We start from the raw sequence: 23,585 nt of genomic DNA, 5'->3' as shown, positions 1-23,585 counted from the left end.
TTGACCCCTAGCCTGGGAACTTCCATATGCCTTGGGTGTGGCTCTAAAAAGCAAAAGAAAAAAGAATGCAGAAACCGCACTGGTTGTTATGAGGGAGGGAAGTTAGTATAAGGAATTCGGGAGTTCCCGTCGTGGCTCTGGAGTTCCCCATCGTGGCTCAGTGGTCAACAAATCCGACTAGGAACCATGAGGTTGTGGGTTCGATCCCTGGCCTTGCTCAGTGGATTAACGATCCGGCGTTGCCGTTGGCTGTGGTGTAGGTTGCAGACGCGGCTGGGATCCCGCGTAGCTGTGGCTCTGGCGTAAGCCGGCGGCTACAGCTCCGATGGGACCCCTAGCCTGGGAACCTCCATATGCCGCAGGTGCGACCCTCAAAAGACAAAAATTAAATAATTAAATTAGTCAAACAGGTACTGGAGGATGAAAAAGGGAAAAGGGGACTGCAGCAGGTGAAAGAAAGTCCCCCAAAGATGTCCCCATTGTAATACCCAGAACCTGCAGACACGGAAGGTTTCAAGGCAAGAGGAAATTGAAGTGGCAGGTGAAGTTAGGGTTGCTAATCAGCTGATGGGAAGTAGGGAGAGGGGCCGAGGACCCAGGTGGGCCCAGTGTAGTCACAGGGGCTTTATACCTGGAGGCGGGCGCGGGGCGGGGCAGAGGGGGCGTTACACGGATGTGGCTGCGAGGGAAGGACTTGGCCCGGCATTGCTGCTGGCTTTGGAGTTGGACAAGGGGCTGTGAGCCTGGGAATGCAGGCAGCACCTAGACACTGGCAAAGGGAAGGAAATGGATTCTCCCGCAGAGCGTCCAGAAGGAACCAGCTCTGCCAACACCCGGATTTCAGCCCAGGGAGAGCAGCATTGGACCCCTAACCTCCAGAACCGTAAGATGAGAACCCGCGTTGTTTTGAGCCACTAAGTTTGTGATCATTTGTTTCAGCAGCCACAGGAAACCGACGCGGGGACCCTGAACTCATACACAGCAAGTAATGGCAGGACACAGCTGTCCCCTGTAGGGCGGGGAAGCGCGGGCAGAGCTGAGAGGTTTGGAAGCTCAGAGAACGGGTCTGCAGAGCTGGGGCCCGGAACTTTGGGGGCTGAACTGTTACTCTGGGACCGCTGAGGGCCCCGAGGGGGCTGGCTCGGGGAATATGGGCTGGCATCAACCACCTGGTGCAGGTGAGCGCCCTGCAAGGCTGCGCCGACAGTAGAGCAACAGAGGAAGCTGCAATTTCGCCCCTCTACAGCCTCAAAGCTTCCCGCTGCACGCTGGTAGCAAAACCTACACACAGTCAGCTTTCAAAGGTAAAACGTAAGAGTGGGTATCCTGTCTCGTTCCTGATCTTAGAGGAAAAGCTTTCGATTTTTCTCCATTGAGAAATGTTCACCGTGGGTTTGTTGTACACAGCCTTTATTAGGTTTCTTCTATGCTCCATCTGCCAAGGGTTTTTATAATGAAAAGATGTTGCGTTTTGTGTCAGATGCTTTTCCTGCACCTATTGAGATGATCATGTGATTTTTATTTTTCATTTTATCACTGTGATGTGTTACGTTTATTGATCTGCCTATGTTGCGTCCCCCAGGTGAATCCCATCTGGTCATGGTGTATAATCCTTTCTCACGTTCTTGAGTTTGGTTTGCTAATATTGCATGGAGAATTTTTACATCTCTATTCATCAGGGTTATGGGTCTATACTTTTTTTCTTGTGATGTCTTTATCTGGCTCTGGTATTGGGACAATGCTGGCCTCACAGAAGGAGTTGAGAGGTATTCTCTCCTCCTCAATTTTATGGAACAGTTTGAGAAGAATGGGTGTTAACTCTTTGATGTTCAGTTGAATTTGCCCGTGAAGCAGTCTGGTCTTGAGGTTCTCTGTGTTGGGAGGGTTTTGATTTCTGATTTAATCTCTATGCTCATTTGATCTCATCGCTCTTATTCCATACAGTGTTGGAAATCCTAGCTCGAGCCATTAGGCAAGACAAAGGGAAAAAAAGACATCCAAACTGGGAAGGTAGAAGTAAAACCATTGCTATTTGCAGATGATATGATTCTGTTTAGAGAAAATCCCAAGACTTAACCCCCCCCAAAAAAAAACCCACGTTGGAATTAATAATTTCAGTAAAGTTGCAGCATATCAAGCTATTACATTTAGAATGGATAAGCAATGAGGTTCTAGTATATATATATAATATGTACATGTATGTGTGTGTATATATGTATATAGATAGACAGATAGCACAAGGAACTGTATCCAGTCTCTTAGGATAGAACATGATGGAAGATAATGTAAGAAAAGGGAAAAGGAGTGTGTGTGTGTGTGTGTGTGTGTGTGTGTGTGTGTGTATGACTGCGTCACTTTGCTATGCGGCAGAAATTGGCACAACATTGTAAATTATACTTTAACAATTTGCATCATGCAAAAATAAACATGAAGAAATCAGTTTAAGATGGATTTTTCCATCACTGGCAACAGAAACACACCCTAACAGATACATAAAAGTACAGTTATTAAAACACTATGGTACTGGCCCCACAGTAGACAAATTCATTGATAGATTTATGGGACCAAAGAGAATAAAGGAAGCGATTCATCAACATATAGAAATGTATCAAATAATGTGATTTTTTTTTTTTCGCTTTTTAGGCTTGCACCCACTACATGTGGAAGTTCCCAGGCTAGGGGTTGAGCCAGAGCTACAGCTGCTGGCCTACACCACAGCCACAGCAACATAAAATCCAAGCCACATCTGCGATCTACACCACAGCTCATGGCAATGCCAGATCCTTAACCCACTGAGTGAGGCCAGGGACCAAACTCGTGTCCTCATGCATACTAGTTCATTAAACTGCTGAATCACGAAGGGAACTCCAATAAATGTGACTTTAAGTTAATTAGAAAAAGATAAAGTACGGAGTTCCCGTCGTGGCGCAGTGGTTAACGAATCCGACTAGGAACCATGAGGTTGCGGGTTCGATCCCTGGCCTTGCTCAGTGGGTTAAGGATCCGGCGTTGCCGTGAGCTGTGGTGTAGGTCGCAGACGCGGCTCGGATCCCGCGTTGCTGTGGCTCTGGCGTAGGCCGGTGGCTACAGCTCCGATTTGACCCCTAGCCTGGGAACCTCCATATGCCGCGGGAGCGGCCCAAAAAATAGCAACAACAACAACAACAACAAAAGACAAAAAGACAAAAAAAAATAAAAAATAAAAAAAATAAAGTACTCAAGAAAGGGTGTTGAAGCAGCTACCCAACTATTTGGAGAATAAAGCTTGGCCTTCAACTTCACTTCTGACACGAAAATAAAATAAATCTCATAGAAGTCAAAGATTCACTCTTAAAAAGAAATGAGCAAACCTAGAAGAAAATGAGTAAATAATATTATCTTCCTGGGGTGACAAATGCCTTTCTAAGCAGAAAGGAAAAACAAGAAGAAATTTAACTATATATATGTAGAATTTAAAGTTAGCAAAATTAACACTTGAAAAAATCAGGACAGGAGTTCCCGTCATGGCTCAGCAGAAACGAATCTGAATAGCAGCCATAAGGACACAGGTTTGATCCCTGGCCTCACTCAGTGGGTTAAGGATCCGGCGTTGTCATGAACTGTGGTGTAGGTCGTAGATGTGGCTGAGATCTGGTATTTCGTGGCTGTGGTGTAGGCCAGCGGCTACAGCTCTGATTTGGCCCCTAGCCTGCGAACCTCCCTATGCCTCTGGTTCGGCCCTAAAAAGACCAAAAAAAAAAAAAAAAAATCAAGATATAAACAGGGAAAATTACAATAAGTATATAAAGAAGCTCTGATAAATTTTCAAGAAAAAGACTGAAAAGAAAAATGGGGAAAAGATAGGAATACAAATGGCCAATTAAAAAAAAAGAAATTAATGCAATTCCAAATGAAAACAGGACATTTTTCAACTAACAGCTTACCAAAGATTTCGCTTTATGATAAACTGACACATAACACTCTTAGTGAAAGTATATGTCGGTATAACCACTTCGGAACATTTGACAATATGGATTACAATTTGACATATCTTTTGACTCAGTGTTTTCCTGGACTTACCTAGAAGGAATACTTTCCCATGGTAGCAAAAGTATATGCACAAGATATTCCTTTCATTAGCAAAAAAGAAAAAGAATAAAGAGAGGGAAAGTGATTCAGGGGTGTATGACTTGGGGAATGATTAAGGAAATCATGCTAAGTCCACTAGGCAACTATTACAAACCCTTCCCTGTGTCACCAATGGCCTCTACGCTGCCAGCACCACTGGGCAGTTTTCTGTCCTCCTCTCACTGTCTCAGCAGCCATGTCACATGTGGACCACTCCCTCCTCCTGAAAGCCTCTTCCTTAGGCGTAAGGACACTCCGGTCCCCTGGCCTTCCTCCCACTCACTGTTTGTTCTAGAGCAGTCTTTTTCCTCGTTTTCCCTTCCAGACCCAGATCTCTGCCCTTGACTTTTTTCTGATCTTGCCTGATTTCACCCAATCCATGATTTTAGAATTTCATTCATGTGCTGTTCTTTCTCACATCAGTATTTCCCCAGAGCACCAGGTATGCATATTCCACAGCCTCCTTGATTTCTCTGCTCAGAAGTCTCCTAGCATCTCAAACAACGTGGTTGAAAGAGAAGTGTTGATTCCCAAACCCCAAGGTTCCCCCATCTCAGGCCATGGCATCATTGGCCTCTCAGTCCCTCAGTCCTAGAACCTAGTGTCATTCTTACTTTTGTCTTCTTACAACAATTAGGAGTAAGACACTGGGAAGATACTATTTGTTGTGGACCTGTTATCCTAGCTACCATCTTCTCTTATTAAGGGACAGAGCTCTAGTTTCGTTTGGGGGTAGAAATGTACCCAGATAAACACATTTATATTTCCTAACCTCCCTCACATCTAGATTTGGGCCAGTTAAATATCAGTGGAAGTTACTAAGGCTTCTGGGGAGTCCTTTTAGCAGCTTTGTATCGATGCCTGGAACACAGATGTGACACAGGAGCTGTGCAGCCACTTCGTGACTGCAAGGAAGCATACATACAATATAGTTGGTTTTTATGTTTAAATCCTTCAACCAAGTGATAGTGAAATATATAGAGTAAGGTGCCCTTTTTCTAAAACCACAATTTGAAGTTTTCTCAATTAGTCACCATTTGTCCAAAAGACCAATAGTAGCGATCCTCATGTTCCTGCCTTCCAGGTCTGACTTCTGGCTCCTTCCAAATGGGAAATTAGCTGCAAACAGACTTAGCAATGTCTGCAAGACTCAATGAACCATGGGATCCTCTCCTGTTCCCTTCATCTCCCTGAATCCTGGTCTGCCACAGAGTGATTTTTTTTTTTAAGGGAAAAAAAAGGAAATTCATAAATCTGAGAGCTCTCCAACCCGGCAACTGTTGACACCATCTCTGATCCCCAAGTTGGAAAATAGGGAGCCGATAACAGACGTGTGCAGGAGGAACCCGGGCTGTAACTGGTTATGAAGCTCATAAATATGCATCTCCAGGCACTGGGTGAGGCGGCCGCAGGATTCCGTGTTTCAGAATGTCATTGCAAATGGGGCCCACTTGTAAAAACACTTTTTCCACTGAGCATTAGCACCATCGAGAGGGAGGTCAACCCCTTGGACTTGTTACAAGGGAACAAAAAAAGAACCTTTCAACTAGGAATTTTATTGACTTTTAACACGTGCCGGTCACTGCCTTTGGGTTTTTTGCATTTCCACAGCAATTTCCTCTCTTTGCCCCACTTTTTATCTCTAAAGGTAGCTTTTTTTTTTTTTTTTTTTTTTTTTTTTTTGTAAATGGACTAAATAAATATGTCTGTGAAAGGTTGAATCCATAGCAGGATATGGGGGACATGCTGGCCGCGAGGCAGGAAATGTACTTGCCAGGGAATCGATAAAGCAGTCCCTCTCTGGAGGTGTGCTTTTGATTTGGGGAAACAGCCTGAGTTTGTCTGGCCAGAGGAATAACATTCAGCAGCCCCAGCCCCCTGCAGGATGCTGCGATGCATGTGCAGGTCTCAGCAGGATAGCCTAGAAGGTGTGAGTGATACGCTGAGAGGCTGCAGGCAGGAGAGCCCGCCTTATATATTACTCTGTTACTGGGACTTGTCTGGCCCTTCAACCATTTGGCTAATTCTTGGAAACCTCTCTCTCCTGAACCAGGACTCTGGCTTCCGTTTGATCTGGACTCTTCCAGAAAGAGCTATCTAGGGATAAGATATGCCAGTGGTGAACTGGAGTTGGGCACTTAATTAGATTAGATTAGAACATGAGCTACTGAAGCTGCCAACCCGCAGCAGCCCCTGAGTGGAGCTCAGCGTGGAAACCAGGAGGGAGGCCCTCTGTGCTCTGGGGAAACTGGAAGAGCAGATCTTCAGATAGTTAGTTGTTTTTAGGAGATGATTTTATGAGCTCACTTCTTGTATCTTCTCCTATCTGGAAAAACACAAAACCCTTCATGGTGAGATCTGTTCCTGGTGACTAGTAGTAAACTTTGTAAAAAGTTTGTGCATGGGAGTTCCTGTTGTGGCGCAGCAGAAACAAATCCGACTAGGATCCATGAGGATGCCGGTTCAGTCCCTGGCCCCGCTCAGTAGGTCTGGGGATGCTGTGAACTGTAGAGTAGGTCACAGATGGGGCTCAGATCTGGCATTGCTGTGGCTGTGGTATAGGCTGGCAGCTGCAGCTCCAATTCGACCCCTAGCCTGGGAATGTCCATATGCTGTGGGTGTGGCCCTAAAAAGCAAAAAAAAAAAAAAAAAAAAAAAAAAAAAAAAAATTGTGCATGGCTGTAGGCACCTCCCCTTTCACCTTTATCACATATATCCTGATATTTCCCTTTCCTCTTTGGAGCGGTTTTCTCGGGGCTACCTGAGATGCTATCTCCCAGGCTTAAGTCCTAATTTTGCCCCAAATAAAACCTAACTCTCAACTTTCAGGCTGTGAAGTTGTCTTTTTTTTTTAAGTCTACACAGTGCAAGTTTAAACCCTAGATGACATCACTGTGACTAATTCAACAGACATTGTCCTCCTTGTGTTTCAGACAAAACTGTTTGCTTTCGCTCCCAGCTGCAGGGCACGTATGCAGGTGCTGGCTCTGGTGGGCGTGTGGTGTGAGGGGAGGGGAGGCCCTACAGGCAGCAGATTCATGTCTCCTCCGAGGCTGTGCTTCTGCCTGGCACCCCCCCACACACACCCAACAACTACTGCGTCTCAGGCCAAATACTGGTAATACTCCTGGCTCAGGTAGACGTTAAGACGCTAGGGTTCAGGTTCCTCCTCTGTAAATGGGGCACCAACCGAGCAGCTCTGAAGTCTTGGCCAACTCTCTACATTCTATGGCTGCGAACACATCCTATTTCATTCTCAGAGGGAGGGAGAAAAGTAAGAATGATGAGGGTGCAGAGAGCAGCTTCAGGGAACCCTTAAGATGCCTTGCATCTCGCTCTGTGGGTGGGAGATCATCAAGCCCAGAATCCCCAGGTCCAGACAGACAGATCCATGGGCTGACTTTTGGAATAACCACACCTGCAGCTGGGTTGAGCCTTCCTACAGCTCCCAAATCAGTGAGATCTGGAGGGAAGCTTCCGAAGTCTGCTCATTGTTTTGAATGCAAGTAACCTTCATCTTAGGGTGTCTGGAATGGGTAAATCACTGTTCCCGCTGGCAATGTTCAGAGCCAATAGGGGGCGCATAAACAAGCCCAAGCCCCCGGAGACAGAGACCTGGGTAGGTTGGTCGTAAGGGAATGGGTCACAGAAGGTAAGAGGTAGATGAGTGGGTGGGGGGGAAGGGGGTGGTTATATGGCAGATGATGCACAGATGGATGGATATTGGATGGATAAATGGATGTTGGTTAGAATGGTGGTTGCATCATGATGGGTGGATGTTGGATGGGTAAATGGATGTTGGTTGGAAGGGTGGCTACATTATGGTCGGTGGGTGGGTGGGTGGATGAGGGAGCAGCTACAACAAAGGGACCATTCTCATAATAGCTTTTAGAGAGAAGTAGCCAGTGTTTACAATGAGTCCAGTGAATCCTCTAGCTAGAGAGCAGCTTGAGAGCCAAATGTTTCGCACTGGTTTAATATTTTCCACCTTGTGGGTTTGCTCTTCACTGAACCTGGCTCTTCGGCCGAGTTTGTATTATTTCCCAGCTGTCATTTGTATAATCACACAGCAGTGCCTTTCTTGCCTTAATGGATCATTCATTCATTCATTCAACAGCTATTTATTCATTGTCAAGCTTTGGTCAGGCACCAAGCAACATGCTGGGTCTATTATTTTTCTCAATAAAAGGGAAATGCTGACAGTCTAGAGTAAGCAGACAAAAACCATACAAGCAGGAAGTCCCACTGTGGTGAGGTAGTTTAATGATCCAGCCTGTCTCTGGCGTCGCTGGTTTGATTCCTCCACCGAGCACAATAGGTTAAAGGATCCTGCGTTGCCACAGCTGCGATGTGGTTTCAGACACTGGCCCAGGAATTCCATATGCCACAAGTATGACCGTTTAAAAAAATAAGCATACAAGCAAATGAATGTATAATCATACCATGTGATCGATGCTGTGAGGAAAATGAGCATGAAGTAATGAAAGAGAATGACATGGGACTTCCCATTGTGGCTCAGCAGTAATGGAACTGAATAACATCCATAAGAATGCGGTTCGATCCCTGGCCCTGCTCAGTGGGTTAGGGATCCAGCATTGCTGTGAGCTGTGGTGTAGCGTGCAAACGAGCCTCAGATTGGGCGTGGCTGTGGCTGTGGTGTAGGCTGGCAGCTGCAGCTCCAATTTGACCCCTTGCCTGGGAACTTCCATATGCCCAGGTTCGGCCCTAAAAAGAAAAAATAAAAGAGAATGATGGGTAGGTCTCAGCCAGAGAGAGGTCAACAGGGACTTTTGAAACTTGAAAATGACTGAGGCCGAGGGAGAAATACATTGGGTTCATAAGCAAAAGTGTGAGCAGCTGTCAAAGTTATTACCATGTAGACCTGGTCCAGCATCTTGGGTCAGCCGTCCTCTTCGGATGCCACCATCTTCTTGTCCCAGTCTGGGAGTGCTGGTCTTAGTTGAAGGCAGGTGTCAGAAATGGGAGCTGCTGTTCACTCAGGACATCAGGCCAGATATGGTCCCTTCCAACATGGCAGGAAAGTGTCCTTTATCCGATGTCTTTCCATTATGCTTAATCTCCTGGTTGCAGGTCATGGAACTCTGATCTTCATCCAAAGATAGATTGCTATAATAAGCTTCAGGGGAAAAAAAAAGCTTATTAGCGTGTCTTTCAAAAATTAAACGTTACAATGATATAGCCACAAGGAGCTATCTGGGATGTGAGTTTCAATAACAAAAGCAGAATTTAAAAAATTGTTTTTACAAATCTAACATGACACTCTTTATCAATAAATTTAAGCATTTTAATTTGAGTTCTATAATTCTTAAAGTGGAAGTGTAATTGATTCACAATATTGTGTTTCAAGTGTATAGCAAACAGCAAAGCAATTCTTTTCTTTTTTCAGATTATATTCCATTATAGGTTATGATAAAATCTTGGATATACTGGATATAATCCCCTATGCTATACAGTAAATTCCTATTGCTTGTCTATTTTATGTGTAGTGGTTTGTATCTGTTAACCACATACTCCTAATTAATTTGTCCCTCCCCCTCGCTCTCCCTATTGGTAACCATAAGTTTTTTTATAGCTGTGAGTCTGTTTCTATTTTGTAATAGATTGTTTGTATTTTAGATTCCACATAAAAGTGATATTATATAGTATTTCTTTCTCTGACTTACACAAAGCATATTCTCTAGGTCCGTCCATATTGCTACAAATGACATTTCATCCTTTTTTATGGCTGAGTAATATTCCTGTGTGTGTGTGTGTGTGTGTGTGTGTGTGTGACGTGTGTGCACACACATGCACATCTTTTTAGGCCCCATCTGTTGATGGGGACTTGACTTGTTTCCGTGTCTATTATAAATAGTGCTGCTATGAACATAGGGTGTAAGTGTCTTTTTGAATTAGAGTCTTAGTTTTTTCAGGTAGATTAACCAGGAGTGAAATTGCTGGATCATGTGGTAGCTCTAGTTTTTTAAGGAACCTCCATACTGTTTTCCATAATGGCTGCACCAATTTACATTCTCACCAGTAGTAGGAAAAGGCATGCCCCTTTCTCCACATTCTCTCCAGCATGTTTTATTTGTAGACTTTGATGACAGCCTTTCTGACCAAGGGGAGGTGAGACCTCACTGTTGTTTTGATGTGCATTTCTCTAATAATTAGTGATGTTGAGAATCTTTTCATGTTCCTTATGGCCATCTGTATATCTTCTTTGGGAAAATGTCTATTTAGGTCTTCTGCCCATTTTTTGATTGGGTTGTTTTTTGATATTGAATTGTCTGAACTGTTTTTGTATTTTGGAGATGAATCCCTTATTGGTCACTTCCAAACTAGCATTCAATATCTACTGAAACAATTTTTTTTCTCTCTCTCAAATCACCCTATTTTCTACCAAATATAGCCAAAATAAGACTAATTTGTTTGCAAGATAAGTCTGGTTAATTGATCACATAGCTCTTTTAAATTGGCTGTGTGGGAACTGTTCATAAGGAATCTCAGATGGAGTCTTTCAAAGGTCAGAAAAAGCATGTCACAGATCTACCTGCAATATCTATAGATTTGGGTGGATTCCTCTCTCTTCAAGGTCCCCAAAATACCTTGAAATTGCGATGCCTGTTAGAAGGTGGCCTTCCTTATTTATAAATAAATAAGGAAGCTGATAAAGCTGCTGAGAATCTAAGAATTTCCAATTTCTGGAGGGATCAGTTAAAGAAAAGTGTTTCAATTCTCCTTACAAAGGTATAATTTATCAAAGTGCTGTAAATCATAATTAACTTGAGGGGAAAGGTTTCCTTACCGCTAGAAAACGCAGATTAAAAACCAGTCATAATGGAGTTCCTGTTGTGGCTCAGGGGGTTAAGAACCCTACATTGTCTCTGTGAGGACGCAGGTTGAATCCCTGGCCTCGCTCAGAGGTCTAAGGATCCAGCATTGCCACAAGCTGTGGTGTAGGTCACAGATGCAGTTTGGATCCAGTGTGACTGTGGCATAGGCTGGCAGCTACAGCTTCCATTCGACCCCGAGCCTGGGAACCTCCATATGCCGCAGGAGCAGCCCTAAAAAGCAAAAAGAAAAAAAAAATGAAAAAATTTAAAAAATTAAACTGTTGAGGATCCTCCCTGGGGCTAAGAAACTATGGCCCTCAGTTCAGTTTTTGATCTGAAGAGGCTCACGTACAGCCGCTGGTGCTAAAGGTAGCACCTTAGAGTGTCTTCAGAGTGAAAGGCGGTTCAGACAGAGGAGGGCTAGGAGTACTTGAATAAAGGAGAAGAGAAGGCAGCAATAGTTTTAGGTACCTTTTTTTATTTTTTTATTTTTTGACTTTTTAGGGCCACGGCATATGGAGGTTCCCAGGCTAGGGGTCCAATCAGAGCTACAGCTGCCGGCCCACACACAGCCACAGCAAAGCCAGATCCAAGCCGTGTCTGCGGCCTACGTCATAGCTCATGGCCATGGCCGGATCTTAACCAATGGTGTCTTGAAGCCATGCATGAGGTCCAGCTATGAATGAGCTGAGGCCCAGCAGGGATCCGAACCCACAACCTCATGTTTCCTAGTCGGATTCGTTTCCGTCTGCACCACAATGGGAACTCCTAAATAGGTACAATGTTGTTAAAAACATTTGTTAATATTATAACAATTTAAAAGTCTTTGCAGGAGTTCCCTTGTGGCTCAGTGGGTTAACTCTCTGTCGTCATCACCACTGTGGCAAGGGTTTGCTCCCCGGCCTGGGAACGTCCACATGCCCCGAGATTTTTGCAATTGAAAGATCCAAGGAGCTAGCCCTACAAATATTTTTTCCTGCTAATTTAATTTTAGAAAAGAGAAGAGTTCCTGCTGTGGTGCCACGGGATTGGCAGTATCTCTGCAGCACCAGGACACAGGTTCAATCCCTGGCCCAGCACAGTGAGTTAAGGGATCCAGCATGGCCACAGCTATGGCTTAGGTCACAAATGTGGCTTGGATATGAGCCCTAGCCCAGGAATGCCATAGGCCATGGGGAAGCCAAAAAATAAATAAATAAAAATAAAAATAAAAAATAAATGAAAAGTAGAGAAAAACTCTTACCCCTCTAGTTTCTGGTCTACCTTGCAGACGGGAATCCAGGAGACGGATATCCCCTTCTTGGCCATTTCAGGGCGGGACCTCCTTTCATTCCCCACTAGGTGTCTGCAGGCACACCCAAACCCAGCGGGACCCACAGGCGGCAGTCTGTCCAGAAGCTGTTTGGTCTTTGAGGCACAGTTTCCCGTTAGCCATTTGGTAGCCTGATTCCAATGTGAGATATGATCTGGACCACCTTCTGGGACGGGCTGGTGGATCCAAAGTGTGTTGCTTCTCAGCGCAGCTTCCCAAGGAGCTACCCGGGGGTTAGTTTGACTCTCTGCCATGTCTTGGTTCCTTCCTCCAATCATCGAAAACGGCTTCGGGTGCTCAGAAGCCAAGATGAGCAGTCTCGAGATCGTGGCTCCCCAGCAGAGCAGTATTTAGGTGATGGCTGTGGTGGGGTTCGCCTGCAGGACTGCTGGGTGTCACAAGGTTGATCCTCAGCCACCTGGGTGTACCTCGTGCCCGGCAGGACCAGATATCCCTTGTCCTTCAGAGCTGAAATAATTCAGTTTTTCATTTCATTAGGGAAAGTTTTGTTCAGACCATATGTCAATTTTTTTTTTTCAATTTAAGCCAAATTTAACAAAACCCCAGCCATCTCTGTTTTCCTGGGCCTCCTGCCCATATCCCTCTAAGTCCCTGCCTAGGAAATGTACCAGTGCCCCTTAAGACTCTAAGTCTTCCTTTTTTTTTTTTTTTTTGCTTTTTTGACCGACCCACAGCCTATGGAGTTCTGGGCCGGGGATCAGATCCGAGCCGCAGTTGCCGCCTATGCTACAGCTGTGGCAACACTGGATCCTTAACCCATGGTGCTGGGCCAGGGATCAAATCTGCGTCCCGGTGCTGCCGAGACACTGCCAATCCCATTGTCCCACAGCAGGAACTCCAAGACTACGTCTTAAGTAAAAACAGCTGGAATAAATGTGGAGGGCTTGGAGTTCCCATTATGGCTCATCAGTAATGAACCCACTGGTACCAAGATGGTTGTGGGTTTGACCCCTGGCCCCTCTCAGTGGGTTAAGGATCCAGTGTTGCTGCAAGCTGCAATGTAGGTTGCAGATGCGGCTTGGAGTCTGTGTTGCTGTGGCTGTGGGGCTGTGGTGTAGGCCGGCAGCTGCAGCTCCAATTCAACCTCTAGCCTGGGAACATCCATGTGCTGCAGGTGCAGGCCTTAAAAAATAAATTTCCAGCGCTCATCACTTAAAAGCAATGAGATCCAAATAGCAGGAGAACTCAGCAGAACCCCTGAGGAGTACTGAGAAGCCAGTGGGGCTCGATGGGCCGGTGCCGGTACCAAGCACCTATTGAAGGTAGACTCGAGGTGTCTGCCGGTGGGCAGCTCTAATCTCCTGCATATATTGACAAAAAAATCAGTAGAAGATCTAAGAAATGGAACGTTTACCCCCTGCTACAATTATCTTTTCAGAAATAAGTTGTGGTTTGTTTTTCTCATTGTCTGAAAATATTCCATTTGATTCACCGGTTCTTTAGTTTATGGACATTTGGATTGTTTTCAGTTTTTTGTTCTTGGGAACATCCTTGCTGCAGTCATTCTTGTATAAGTTTCCTGATAACATGTGTGCAAGTTATGTCGAGTCTGTTGGGAATATACCTTGAAGCGGCATGGCTCTGTCATAGAGGACCAGCTAGGCAATCTTGCAGCCTCAGATTAAATTCTCCTCCACGGGAGCTGAATTGTAGGAGCCGGCCCAGATATTTGCGCCTGCTAATTTAATTTTAGAAAAGAGAAAAGAGTTCCCCTTGTGGCTTAGTGGTGAAGAACCCAACACAGGGTGTCTGTGAGGACACAAGTTCCATCCCTGGCCTTGTGAGTTAAGGATGTGGCATTGCTGCAAGCTTCAGCATAGGTCATAGATGCAGCTCAGATCCCGTGTCGCTGTGGCTGTCGAGTATGCCACAGCTGCAGCTCTGATTTAACCCCTAGCCTAGGAACTTCCCATGCCCGGAAGTTTTGCTGTAAAAAGAAGAAAGAAAAAAGATTATGAGCCCTGAGTGATTGGTGCCTGGAGAAACTGACTTCCTTCCCAAAGGTGGCAGTGGGGGGCGCCTCTACCACGACCCTAGTTTCGATTCTCTCATTTAGTTCACAACATGACCCCTCCACGTTGCATTGGAAAAGGGCTCTGGTTGCACAGTTGCCCATGCTGCTGAGCCGATCAGCAAGAGAAACCAACCAGATGATGAAGGCAAAGGCTACGTGGCACTGGAGAGCACAGAGGCCATGTCCAGCTGCCCCGCTGAGCGTCGCCCCAGCCCCCAGCAGGTCTCGCATCTTGCAGAGGCCCCTGGGAGGCCAGATCACGCTGCTGCCCTCTGCTCCGTCAGCCAGGAACAGGAGCCCCTGTGATTAAGCTGGAGTTCTGGCCTTAGAAGTAAAAATAGCCAGTGACTCATGGCCAGAGCCAAGACCAGACAGATCCAGTTTTATCACTCGGGGCTAAGGCTGCTCCATAAAGCTGTCATTTCTGCTGCTGCTGCCACAGTTCCGCCACCCAAGGTAGGGCGGTGGTTTGGCAATCTGCATGTTAGGAGGTTCTGCTCTTCCTGAGGTGTGTTTAGCCTGGAAAAGAAGGCCCCAAAAGAGAGGGTGGTATTCTGGGAACCACCGGAAAGAGGGTGTGGACATAACCAGAGCCGGGTTTGATCCCATAGGTGGGAGAACCGTCTACCTAGGCTGAGTGGAATTGGAACAGGTGTCCCCACAAGGGGTGAACTCCCCGTCACTGGGAGGGTCCCAGCTGGGGCTGAGTGAGATGAAGCAGCAATGCACGGTAGCCCTAGTTGGTGGTGGCGGGGGGGCGGGGGGGAAAGAGTGTAAGTTACCTGAGCAGAACTGTCAGTGATCAAGGGCCTGGCTCCATGGCTCTGCTATCCTGAAAACCAGTTCAGCATCTGCCCCTTGCACAGCCCAATGTGGGCACTACCCCTCCGGGGCCTTGGTCCCTCCTTTCCCTGAAGGAAGGGTTAAAGGAAATGGGATGGACATGAAGGATGTCCTGCCAGACAGGTTACTTCCAGCTCTGTACTCAAATCCCGAAGGCCCTTCTGACAGTGCAGCCTTAGAATTTCACACCATCAGTAAAGAGCTGTGGTAGTTAGAGTCAGAGTCACTGCAGTTGTCCCCTTGATCCCCCAAGTACTCAAGTGCCCTCCCCACCTTGTGCCAACCTTCTGGCCCAGGCCCCTCCCCGCTGCTTGGACTGTTGCAGTAGCCTCCTGACTGCGGCTGCCTGCACCTCTCCTTCTCCAGGCAGCCTCCAGAGGGCTCTTCCTAAAATCCAGGGGAGAGCAAGTCACTGCAAAGCATTCTGCTTTGCGCTTTTAGTTTTGGTTTTTGGTTTGTTTTGTTTTTTGCTTTTTTAGGGCCTCACCTGCAGCATATGGAAGTTCCCAGACTAGGGGTCGAATCAGAGCTGCAGCTGCCGGCCTACACCACAGCCATAGCAACATAGCATCCAAGCCACGTCTTCGAACTACACTGGATCCTTAACCCACTGAGCAAGGCCAGGGATCCAACCCGCATCCTCATGGATACTAGTTGGGTTCATTACTGCTGAGCCACAACGGGAACTCCCTGCTTCGCACTTTGAACATATCCAGGCTTCTCTCCGTGGCCCTGCCGTGTCTCTCTCCTCATCACACACATAAGCTGGCTGGTTCACAAAGCTCCAGCCACTCGGGACTCTGTCTGTCTGTTCCTCACATAAGTTAGGCCTTCCCACCTGGGGGCCTCTCTGGCTGTTTCCTCTGCCCATCCCTCCTCCTCTCTCCAGTTTTGGCTTAAATATCATCCCTCAAGTCAGCCTATGTGAACACACTTTGAAAACCAAGACTTCCTCCCCCTTCCCTGCTGCCCTCCCCAGTGCTGCCCTCAGGATCACCGGCTCCATGGGGTGGGGACCAGAGTCAAGCTGGGAAACTGTGTCCTCTTTTACTTTATTTTTTGTCTTGTTAGGGCCACACCTGCAGTGTATGGAAGTTTCCAGGCTAGGGGTCGAATCAGAGCTGCAGCTGCCGGCCTACACCACAGCCACAGCAACTCGGGATCTGAGCCATGTCTGCCACCTAAACCACAGATCACGGCAACGCCGGATCCTTAACCCACTGAGCAAGGGCAGGGACTGAACCTGGGTCCTCATGGATATGCGTTGCTTTCTTAACCTGCTGAACCACAACAGGAAGCCCCTGGCCACTTTCTCTGTGTGTAGATGGAATCCTGATGACACAGTCAGTGGGTAAGAGCACCGATGCTGGAGCCAGGTGACGACCAGCCGATTAACTAACTGCAATTTTAAGACCTAAGGTTCCTAAGCCCCCTGTGCCAGTTTCCTCCTGCCCCAGGCTTGTTGTGAACTCCGGTGAGCTAACAAAGTGTCTCTGGGTGCCACATGCCATGGCCACACTGCGGCACTACGCTGGTCCACGCTGCCCAGGGCCAAGGAAATCGTGGGGGCCCTGCCTGGCCAGTTGGGGACAGCTCAGAGGTCTTGTCGCATTTCAGCAGTTAAAGCGGCCTCTCCCTGGGTCTGGGTTTGGCTGCCTTATGGGGAGAAGCTGGTTTCCATTTTCCAGCTGACATCCCTCACCGGCCTGCCCCTCTCATGGCACAGGTATAAAGAGTTGAATCTTGTCCCTCCAAATTCCACATCACCTGGAACCTCAGGATGTCACCTTATTTGGAAGTAGGGTCTTGATAGCGATGTAATCAGTCAAGGATCTCGAGATGATGATTCTGGATTGGGGTGGGCCCTAAATCCAGGGACAGGTGTCCTCAGAAGACAAGCGAAGGGAGAAGACACAGAGAAGCAGAGGGAGGGTGGAGGCAGAAGTCAGAGCAGTGGGGCCCTGAGCCAGGGAAAGCCAGCAGCCACTAGGAGCTGGCAGAGGCAGGGGCGGGGGTGCTCCCCCAGAGCCCCCAGGGGGAGCCGACTCCTTGACTTCAGACCCTGGCCTCCAGAGCCGTCGAATACATTTCTGTTGCTTTAAGTCACCCTTAAAATGTATGATGGCAGCCCTAGCAAACTAAACACGGAGGCTTCAGTATTATCTCACACCAGCTCTGTGTGATAGAATCCCACTCTTTAAAAAAAAAAAAAAGTTAGTTTCTAAGTACTGGGCAGGGATCAAACCTGAACCACAACAGCAACTCAAGCTGCTACTGTGATGATCCTGGGTCCTTAACCTCTGAGCTACAAGGGAACTCCAGTACTGGTTGTTTTAAATGCTTGTTGGGGTGTGTGTTTGTGTATGCAGGTGCCTCACTCAGCAGCTTCTCATAGCTCTAAATGCAGTGTCACCATAGGAGTCTTGTCAGCCTGGAAGAAGTGAACAGTGTTGTCACTTGACATTTCTGCAGCTGTCACAGCCTCACTTGCTGTGACATGTTTCCCACCTCCTGTCCAGGGTCAGCTCCTCTGGGCATCAGACACTCTACAAGGACCCTGGCTGGGCCTTCTCTACGGGGATCCCATAAGCCAGGTTCCTTGGGGGTCAATGGCTGCAGCTCAAACCAAATCACTCCCCCTCCCCAGCAACACTCCAGGATCTAAGAACCTGCCATCCTAAAAAGAAGACCCTCTTCCCAATTTAATGAGTTCTGTTGCACATGCTTCTCATGGCAAGATGTCCAATCATCAAGAAAGGCTTTGGAGGGAGTTCCCATTGTGGTGCAGCAAAAATGAATCCGACTAGTAACTGTGAGGATGCAAGTTCAATCCCTGGCCTCACTCAGTGGATTGAGGATCCGGCGTTGCCGTGAACTATGGCATAGGTCGCAGTCGCAGCTCAGATCCCGCATTGCTGTGCTTGTGGCGCAGGCCAGCAGTTGCAGCTCCAATTTGACCCCTAGCCTGGGAACTTCCACATGCCTCAGGTGCAGCCTAAAAAAAAAAAAAAAAAAAAGGCTTTGAGATGTTAATTTTATAGCTGCTAGCATCTCAAATGTCATCGAATGAACCACGGGAACTGAGGCCTCAAAGCACTGGTTTTGGACCTAAATCTCTGTTAATATGGACCCACTGAGGAGGGGTCATGCTCAGGGGCGAAGGAGTTGAAGGTCTGGAAAGGAGCAGCACTGGCTGATGTGTTTGGAGGTTCCCTGGCAGGGGGGGCGCCCTGGGCTCCCCCCCACAGCCTCTCACTTTCACCCGTGTCCCAAGCTCACGAGGCAGGGTTGCTTTGTTATCTCATTCCACAGTGAGAAAAAGAGAGGCAAGGTTCAAGCAAGGCCAAGCTTGAGTTCCTGTTGTGGCTCAGCGGAAACGAATCTGACTAGCATCCATGAGGATGCAGGTTCAATCCCTGGCCTTGCTCATTGGGTTAAGGATTCTGCATTGCTGCACCTGTGATGTAGGCCATCTGCTACAGTTCCAATTTGACCTCTAGCCTGGGAACTCCATATGCCACAGGAGTGGCCATGAAAAGACCAAAAAAAAAAAAAAAAAAAGGCCAGGCAAAAAACTGTTGGCCACACAGCAAGTGGCAAAGGCCAGGGTTCAAGTCCAGGCAGGCGAGCCAGCCCCAGTGCCTGCAACCTTCATACTCTGCGGTTGCCAAGAACCTGTGTTCCGCTAGGCTCAGCTGCCACAAGTTAACTCACGGGCACTTTTGGTTGTAACTTCTCACAGGAAGCCAGCCACTCCCATGCTATTTCAGTAGTTCCTGAACTGCTCTTTTAGAAGTTCTTGTGTATTCTTCTTTTGTAGATGAGGGCAGAGGGGATTCGACACTGCATGTCTGAAGGACCAAATTAGCCATGAATTAGGGGGGTCCAGACCCCCTGCATTCTCAGTTCCCAGGGTTAGCTCGAATTGGTGGTTGTGATGGTTATTTTTTTATGTGAATTAATTTTTTATTGACATAGTTGATTTACAGAGTTGTGGTAGTTTTAGGTGTACAGCAAGGTGACTGAGACATATATATGTATATATATTCAGATATATATATATTTTTCAGATTCTCTTCTGTTATAGGTTATTACAAGATACAGAATATAGTTCCCTGTGCTATATAGTAGGTCCTTGTTGTTTATGTGACAATTTTAAGTGTCCATTTAGGGAATGTTTTTGCATGAGATTAACATTTAAATCCATGAATTTTTGCATAGGCAGACGGCTCTTACTAACCTGGTGCGCCACATCTAATCAGTCGAAGCCCTGACTAGAACAAAAAGTCCAGCCTGACCAGGCAAGAGGGAACTCTCCTGGGCATCCACTTGGCAGCTTTTGCACTGGAGCTGCAGCATCAGGTCTCCAGGCCACTGGCCTCCATAATCATGGGAGCCGATATCTCATAATCTCTCTCCCTCTCTCTCTCATTTGTGTATTTACACACACATATATACACACACACATGTATAGTTATATATGTATGTAAGTACGTATGCATATTTACATATACACACATTGTTCGTTCTGTTTCTCTGGAGAATCCTAATATCGTGGTTAAATATCTCCCCAGGAATCACTAAATTTCTCCCCTGAGAAGATGGAACCCTTAGCTAAGGAGGAAGGCGCACATCTTGCTCAATCCTTTCAACCACCAGATGAGGTAAGCACTGGCTCCGTTTTATAGATGGGAAAGTTGAAGCCTAGGGAGGTGACAGAAAACGTGCCGAGTCACACAGCCATTTAGCGGGTGAGACAGAATTATAGCCCCACCCTGCCTAGCTCCCAAGTCCATGCCCTTTCCCTGATGGTGCCCCCGCCTCCTACACCCCCTCCACCCCATCCACCACACTCTGGCAGCCACATTTGAGGGGAAAACCCTGCAATCACCAGTGTGTGGAATAAAGGCTAAAGTTATTAAGTGCTGGCTTGAAATCTAAAGCTGAAAGGGCCCTGAATGTCCTCAGCAAAAGCCTCCCTCCCACTCTGCCCCCGAGGGTGAGGCCTGAAGCCAAAGACGGCTCCCATCCCGGAGCGGGGCCTGCTTATCTATCCGTGATGCTCATGGGTCAGTCCCCTTTCGGCTCGCAGAGAACGTGACAAATCAGAGGTCACCTTGGTTTTACACTTACCATCTTTCCAGAGCAGTACACGAGGCCCCACTAACAGCTCTGGTATAGGCCAGCGTATAGGTATATCCTGACTTAATCAATCTCCTTTTGATACACACTTAGGTGACTTCCAGTCTTTTCAAAATAGTGCAACAAATCTTTGTGCACGTACCTCTGTGTAGCCGTGAAGCATGGCGGATATTGCATTTGTTGCTAATGTAGAAAATGTCCCTATGTCTTAAGACTGTATTCTTTTTGGTTTAAAATTTTAAACACCTTTTTGAGGATAGTTTCTTCAAACTTTTTATACCTTTGGCTACATTTACACAAAACATCTTTTAAATCTAGCTTCTATGTATGTGAAATTCTCCCGGAGTGCTAAGTCAGCATATAACATGGATTTATAGAACTCTTTGGAACAACAAAATAGCATTTAATTACCTACAAAGTAATAAACACGAAGAATGTAATAGATAATATACTACTTTCATAACCACGGGATTAAAATCCTTTCACTGAAAATCTGTGAAAGTAGTTAATACATTTGACAGTGGAGCTAAAACCTAGCAACATCGCCCCCCAGTGGCTTGTTGGAGGACTCGGTCCACTAGGAACCCAAGTTCATCCTTTCCCTGACCGCTGTTCAGGCTGGTGGCCGCCTTGTGGCGCTAGCTTGGGAGGCCAGCTCAGATAAGGGCATCTATTCATTCCTGTGACTTTTGGATCAGAAGCAGAGCGACACTGGAGCTGGGTGGCACAGCTTTCTTCTTGAGTAGCTGAATATGGAGGTTCTTCATGAAATCAATGAGCTCAAAGGATTTTAACTGCCTTTCACTGGTGTATCTTCCAGACCTCACAAACCTCCAACTAGTTCAGTGCTGACAGCCCATCAAACCTCTTCAGTTTATTAAAATGCACGTACGTGCCTGGCTGGTGTCTCCCTCACCTCTAGAAGCTGATTCTGGGGTCACAGGCCTAGACTTGAGTGGGTTTTGTTTTGTTGTAAAGCCCCACTGGTGATGGGGAGCACGGGGGCTGCCAGCTCCCTGTACGTGGTGGGGAGGAGATGGGGAGAGAAGAGGGCTCTGTGGGGAAAGAAGGCCTGGAGGGCTGCCCCCTAGCCCTCACCTCCCCCAAGCAGGCGCTTCTTAGACCTGCCAAGGGTGCTGACCAAGGGCAGAGAGACTGGGGGTCATTACACAGACTTGTCTTTACACTTGAAATGCCCTCCCAGGCAGCGTTCTATGACAGGAGACATTAAGTTATTTAGGATATTAAGAAAAGAGGCCATGGAGTTCCCTGGTGGTGCAGTGGGTTAAGGACCTGGCATTGTCATTGCCGTGGCACAGGTTCGATCCCTGGGCCTGGGAATTTCCGCATGCCTCTGGTGTGGATAAAAAAAAGTCAAGAGTATGGACCCCGCACAATCAGTGCTAAGCATTTGTTACCACAGCTTCTTAAAAAGGGTCATACTTGTTGCTACATGCTATCTCTCACAGCCAAAACTTGTGGGAAAAGTAGGATTTCTGTAAGGGATCCAGGAGAGTTAGTTTTTTTTTCTGCATGCTGACCTTGTTTGTGTTGACGAGGGCAGGACTTCAGGCACAAACTGAAGGAAACACCTCCACAACCACACCTCTGACGATTTAGCTGTGAAAGCCACCGCAGATTTTGCTTAAAAGCAGGATGTGGAAGATAACAGCTGGGTGATGTCTGGCTCTGCCTTGGATCTGGGATGAGAGTTGGACCAGAGAGTCACAACCCAGAAAGATTTCACTCCCGCTGGAATCCGACAGGACGCCTCCCCAGCCCCAGTGAGGCCTGGGGGAATGGTCGACCTTGGCCTGGTCTGGCCACTCAGCCCGCATCCCCAGAGACGCACAGGCAGGTGTTGGGCTGACTCCCCAAGGTGAGTGTGCGGAGACAAGGGAGGCTGAGTAGCTGGTGCGGCACCTCCAGTCATGATGAGGCTCCACCCCGGCAGGGGGCTGCAGGCTGTCCTCACCCCCCTCACCGATCTTGCTCCTGGGAAAACCTAGAACTCCTGATCTGATTTTTTTTTTTTTTTTTTTTTTTTTTTTTGGTCTTTTTGCCTTTTCTCGGGCCACTCCTGCAGCATATGGAGGTTCCCAGGCTAGGGGTCCAATTGGAGCTGTAGCCACCGGCCTACGCCAGAGCCACAGCAACGCCAGATCCAAGCCATGTCTGTGACCTACACCACAGCTCACAGCAACGCTGGATCCTTAACCCACTGAGCAAGGCCTGGGATCGAACCTGCAACTGATGGGTCCTAGTCAGATTCGTTAACCACTGAGCCCAACGGGAACTCCTGATCTGATTATGGACCCTCTCTTGTCCTTTCAGCCCTTGCAGAGAAGCCCCCCCTGCTCTAGGGTACAACCTATTAGCCACCCAGCTCTCCTAACGCCCCTCACCTTTCTCTATTTTTTCCATAGTCATCATCTAATATATATTTACTAGCGCTATTGTTGCCCCCCCCCACCCCAGCCGCTGCCCCAATCAGAATGTAAGCTCCAGGAAGGTGGATTCTTTTCTTTTTTCCTTTTTAGGGCCACACCCATGGCATATGAAAGTTCCCAGGCTACGGGTCTCATCGGAGCTGTAGCCACCGGCCCATGCCACAGCCATAGCATGCAGGATCTGAGCCACGTCTGCGTGACGTACATCACAGCTCATGGCAACGCCAGATCCTTAACCCACTGAGCAAGGCCAGGGATCAACCTGCGTCCTCATGGATATTAGGTTTGTAACCCACTGAGCCACAGTGGGAACTCAAGGCAGATTCTTATTTTTTTGTTTACTGATGGATCTTTCGGTATCTAGAAGGCATCTGATAAATATTTCCTGAATGAATAAATGAACAAACAAGTGAACAGATGAGGATGTGGGGATTACTTCCATAATCCTCAAAAAAAAAAAAAAAAAGAGTTCCTGTCGTGGCGCAGCAGAAACAAATCCGACTGGGAACCATGAGATTGCAGGTTCGATCCCTGGCCTCACTCAGTGGGTTAAGGATCCGGCGTTGCCGTGAGCTGTGGTATTGGTCGCAGATGCAGCTCGGACCTGGCGTTGCTGTGGCTCTGGAATAGGCCGGCCGCTACAGCTCCAATTAGACCCGTAGCCTGGGAACCTCCATATGCTGTGGGTGTGGCCCTAGAAAAGACAAAAAATAATAATAGTCCTCTCCCACCCTGACTTGTTCTAGGTCTGGCCACCAGGGAAGGGCCAGTGTCCATCCACCCTGGCCAAGCCAGAGAGGGACACGGCCCATCGGCAGGACATGGGGCTGAGTGAGCAGCAGAGACTTCAGTGCCAGTGG

General features: G+C 47.4%; 1 long non-coding RNA gene across 1 annotated transcript; it reads left to right on the top strand.

The window, feature by feature from the left end:
- LOC106505859 lies at positions 667–22,330 on the top strand. Its single transcript, XR_002338065.1, has 3 exons — positions 667–1,304; positions 19,708–19,797; positions 21,840–22,330. It is a non-coding gene; the product is annotated as an uncharacterized LOC106505859 (long non-coding RNA).

The sequence above is a fragment of the Sus scrofa genome, chromosome 13 (assembly GCF_000003025.6).
Source record: "Sus scrofa isolate TJ Tabasco breed Duroc chromosome 13, Sscrofa11.1, whole genome shotgun sequence".
Lineage (NCBI taxonomy): Eukaryota > Metazoa > Chordata > Mammalia > Artiodactyla > Suidae > Sus > Sus scrofa.
The sequence above is the reverse complement of the archived record's forward strand: the minus strand, read 5'-3'. Positions and strand labels throughout refer to the sequence as shown.